Raw genomic sequence first — 5391 nt, forward strand, 5'->3', positions numbered from 1 at the left:
TTAACCTCTGTGGGCTTTGGCCTATTATGTCAAATAGGAGCATTGCTATCTGCCCTCACATTCCCCACAGAGAAACAGTGGGGATAAAATGAATAAGCACACAAATAAGAACCTATGTGGAGTAGCAAATTCTACAAAGTCCCAAGCACGGTGAATAAAAACATATCATTTTGTTTTCTTTTGGTTTATGAAGTAATAATATTATTGTATTCTCTTACTCCAAGAAATCTAATGTTCTTTTATGAGCAATTCCTTTTCATTTATAAACATTCCTTTATCCTTTTACCTACTACTTTGAAGTCAAAACCATTTATTATTACTTCTTCCAAGTGAGCATGATTTATAGACAACTTTTTATCCCTTATAAGATGTAAAATGTACTTGTACTTAAAAGAGTTTAGAAACCCACAGATTAAGCATGTGTGTATCCTTTGCTTTTTTTTTTTGCATCTTGTAGTGGTCATTCACATATCTTTAAGAAATGAAGTCACTCAAGCTCAATTTAAATAACATACTATACAAAAACATTGTTCCACTTCCTACTTTGGTGAGTAGCAACTGGGATCTTAAAAGCTTACAAGGGCCCATCTAGATGCAACGATGGGTCTTTCCTCGTCCAGAGCAAAGAAGAATGAAGGAAACCAAAGACACATGGAAACAATTGGTTCAAGGGACTGGTAGACCATGTGATCCTCATCCTACATGACAACAAGACCAGAAGATCTAGATGGTGCTTGGCTACCAGAGTCAACCACACACAGGAGGATCTGTGTAGGAGATCCTGGATAGAATGGGAGAACAATGTAGAACAAAATTCAAAATTATAACAAAAAAAAAAAAAAGAAACACGACGATTGCTGGTCTGATAGAGCCTGGTGAAACCCCTGAGAATATGACCTCTAGCTGTCCTTCATATCTGGAATTGAACTCACTCACTCCTTTGACTTCTAGCCAAATAAAAGACCGACATATGGGCTAAATATTTACATCAGGTAGACACATTCCTTGGAGAGATCAGTCATGGGAGAATAGAGGGCAGTGTTTTCACAGGCGGACAGCTCAGGGTGGGGGGCAGCAGTGCATGGGAGGGAAGGACACAGGGAAGAGGTAACTATGGGGAGGAAGTAGGAAGAGAGCTGTTACATTGTGGGAAATTGCAGTCAATTTCACGAGACAAAATGTGTATGAACTGTTGTATAGAAAATGAATTTGCTTTGTAAACTTACACCTAAATCACAATAAAAATTTAAAAAGAAGGAAAGAAGTGAAGTCACTACATGTGCATTCTTCCAAATAAATGATGAAGCACAGTGGAATGAAAAGTGTACTGAACTTACAAGTCAAAGGCTTGGCTCTTAGTAAAATTTCTAATTGTGGAGCCATGTTTTCTCCATATATCAAACAAGAGGTGCTAATTCCTTGCATAACTACAGGGTGGTTAGGGAAATAAAATGAGGTAATGGAGGTATGAATATTTAAAAATGTAAACAAAAATTATTGTCCAAATACTTTTCTTTCAGTAATTCTCCAAAATAATACACTTTTGGAACTATAACCCAATCCACTGTCATCAAGTCAATTCTGACTCATAATGACCCTATAGGACAGATTAGAACTGCCCCACAGTGTTTCCAAGGCCATAAATCTATTTTTTTTTTTCCTAAAAAAACCTTTTTGGTTAGCAACCAAATGCCTTAAGTGCTGCACCACTAGAGCTCCTATAGGAATCAAAGCTGGAGATAAATAAGTGGGAAAATGTCTCGTAGCTTTGGTGCAAAACTTCACTTGCCAAGATTAAAAAAGGAACCAAATTTGACACCAGTAAAGTTCTGTATATTATATCCACTAAAAGAAAGAAGAAGGCAAGATGGGGAGACAATACATTGAAAGCGTATGATAACACCAGGATCTGTATGAGATGTTCAGTACCCCTGGGATGAAAGTGTTCTCTACAGTTTCAAGATGCGAAATTGGAACTGAGAAATTTATTAACTCTCTTATCATATAGAGCTGAAATACCAGAGCAAGCTCTTTATTTTTCCATTGTACAGTGCTGCCTCAGAATCATGAACTTGAAAAATCCTAGTCATCTTGAGTCACAGGAACTGGCCAAGGTAGTTGAAATGACCAATGATGTCATCTGTCTTTTATAAAAACAATTATTAGAGGGCAAATGTAGATGAAGTTTCACAAAATGTTCCCACGAGTTAGTAGTGAATTGGCCAAGTGAGATCAGTGTAGTAAAACCAACACTTTTTCAAATCACTGTGCTGGTAGCATCAAACATTGAGCTGTGTACACTCTTAAGAATGCTCCTTTGTGGAAGATTCTGACTGTATTCTGCAGTCACATGAAGTAGGTATGTGTTGCTTCTCAAAACAGGTCTTCTCTTCTAGTTCTCTTCTAGCTACTTGCTTTTGTATCCACAGGTTCCCATTTCTGTCCCAGCAGGACTGCTTCCCTAGCATGTTAAATGTTCTAGTGTCCTCAAATGAGTACTGTGATTCACTAATTACCCAAATTCAGCTCAGTTAATTCAGTTAATCTCTGATGAGAAACAGTTTATATATACATCTGCAAAGCACAAGTCTTACAGCACTGAATGTCCTTGCAGGACACTGCAAGTGTGTTAGAAGAGTTATCTAGCAGCACTCTGTCAATGTGGAAATAAAGAATGCAAATTCTCATACCCAAGATCATTTACAGAGCGTAGTTTCATATTCATCTAGACATATCTTTCTGAGGTCTATCCTGAAATGTAAGCCTTCTTTTATAAATAGACCAAAAAAAAAAAAAAAAAAGTTGCCACAGAGTTGATCCTGACTCATAGCGACTCCACGTGAGTCAGAGTAGAATCATGCTCCGTAAGATTTTCAATGGCCAATTTCTTGGCATAGATTGCCAGATCTTTATTCCAAAGTGCCTCTGAGTGGACTCACTGTCAACCTTTTTCTATAGCATCCAAATGTGTTGTTTTCACCACCCAGGGCTTCCTCTTTATACATATAAAAAGTAAAATTTCCACAGACTTTCATGAAAATTTCATTTCTTCTGGGAATTTAATTTATGTGCTAGATCTTATGGCACATCTGTCACTCACCTGCCTGAAATAATTTCTCTTATCTTTTCTGCCTTTTTATTCAAGGATTTTTAACTCATTTCATTATCAAGCCAAGAAAGATCTCTCAAAGAGCATTAAAATAAAACATACTATATGTTTGCATTTGTAGTTTCCATGGAAGCGTTACATACATAATAAAGAATAGAGCATGGGCTTTGGGACCAGTTGGATTTGCACTGTGATCATGTGACCTTAGACAACATACTTAACTTTTGTGAGCCTCATTCTCCTCATTGGAAAGTGACAATAGTATCAACTACTTGCGATGGTGTTTGTAAGGACTGATTGTAATAAAGTACCTTCGTGCTTTTCTACCTCTAGGAGGTCCTGTCTTCAATCTCCCTTCAAGAGAATATGAGTTAGTTTACAAAGTTCAAAATTCATAACACAAAAAGTAAAGACAAAAATTAATATACTCCCGTGGAATGATAATAATGACCTATAATTTATTAAGGGTAATCACAAATTATCTCAGATATCTTCACAAACTTCTTGGGTGAGGGGAGAGAAGGATGAACATCTACTTGAAGTCCAGAGACATTAGAAGATCTTTCCCCTATTATATATTGTTAGTGTCAGACTAGTACTCTTTTGATTATACAAAAAGGTATTTGATACTCCTCATATATATTAAATTACTACTTCTACCTGTGAGAAGTCCTTGCCATCCATAAAATTAGAGGCTGGTTCCTTGAAGAAGCACAACAACACAGAATTGCAAAAAGGCCTAATTGCAATTCACCCAGGAGGTGGTTTACAGCATCATTGGGTCATACATTAGGAAGCACAGCTATCATTAATCTCCAGTATATAAGAAAAATAATTCATAAAGAGAATTCAGCTGGAAAATATTAAAAGTGCACAATCTGAAGTAAGGAAAATCCCATCAAAAGTCATAACAGTAAAAGACTGTGTTTCTCCAGTGACGACTAAAACTCATTAGATGCATTCAAATGTGTAAGTAGATGATTTCCAAAATTTCTCAGTCTAAGGCACATTTCTATTTTTTGCTAAGAAAATGTGATGGAAATTTGAACATGATGTCCAATCCAGGCACTATTAATTTTATCGCACTGATTAATCTCACACATTTAATCTGTCCTGTCTCTGGCCTCTCCTGGCTGTGATGTATTTAGTTTTGAGAGTGGAAAATAAAGAGACTAAGTAAAGGGGCTTACATTCATCCAATTTCAAAATGTCTAAGAGCATAGTTAATGTAGCTATTGTTCCACTACACTAGCCAAATTCTGCTTTTTTAGATTAGGCTGCTTGTCTTTCATAATATTGGTGGAGCAAAACATGTTCTTTCCTTGAGATGAGTGGGGTAGAAGACATAAATCTACTGAAAGAATGAGTTTTCATGTATCTCTATAAGCTTAGATGAGGACAGATTTTATTCACATTATTTCAGACTTTTATGAACAGACAGTTTGTAAAGCATTTAAGTTCTTTCTCTTTAATCCTTATTCCTGTTGTAGAATATGTAAAAGATATAAAATGCTGTATTAGGATATTTCTGAATTCTCTGCTTTTTCAGTCTCATCGCTAACCCATTACATTTCAACAAGTGCTTATTGAGCATGGAAAATATTGATATAGATATTGGGAAATTGTAGTAGAAGAACCAAATATGGTCCCTGCCATCACTGAGTTTGTAATTTAATTTGTGAGCTGTCAAACAAAGAATATGAGTGTAGGCATCTGTTGTTTCATTCATTCATTTCATTCTACAAATATTTATTAGCATCCACTCTACTGGATACTAAGGATGCAAAGAAGACAAATATACAGACACTGCCTCTCAGTTGGAACAGCCTGAATAACTATTTTCGACTATGTGTAGATAGATAATGGAAACACAAAATTTAAGCTAAAATTTAAAAATTCTTGTTGAATATGGAAGGATTGTAACTAATAATTATACCAATAAACATTCTAAATGAAGTTTTATCAGCTAAGAGGGAAAACAAAAACATGGTAGTGTTCAGTGTTTACCCTCAACCCATATTGTATTTTTGAAGTTTGAAAGGTTGCCTGAGTAAAGCTGCTTCTAGGCTTTTCATTATCTTGATCTGATGAACTACAAGACACAGGTAAATTATGCAACTAATAATTTCTATCCATAAAATTCAAACATACCTATTCATCATCCTTGGATATGTTCTCAGAATAACTATATGTGTCTCTCTTGTAAAGCTCTGTGAAGTGTACAGCTTCTTCAAACTCTGTATGTGTATTCTGCTTTCTTTCTTTGTGTCCTTAGTATTTTT

Source organism: Orycteropus afer, unplaced genomic scaffold (genome assembly GCF_000298275.1).
Source record: "Orycteropus afer afer isolate SDZICR_OR568_19922 unplaced genomic scaffold, OryAfe1.0 scaffold00125, whole genome shotgun sequence".
In the NCBI taxonomy this organism is placed as follows: domain Eukaryota; kingdom Metazoa; phylum Chordata; class Mammalia; order Tubulidentata; family Orycteropodidae; genus Orycteropus; species Orycteropus afer.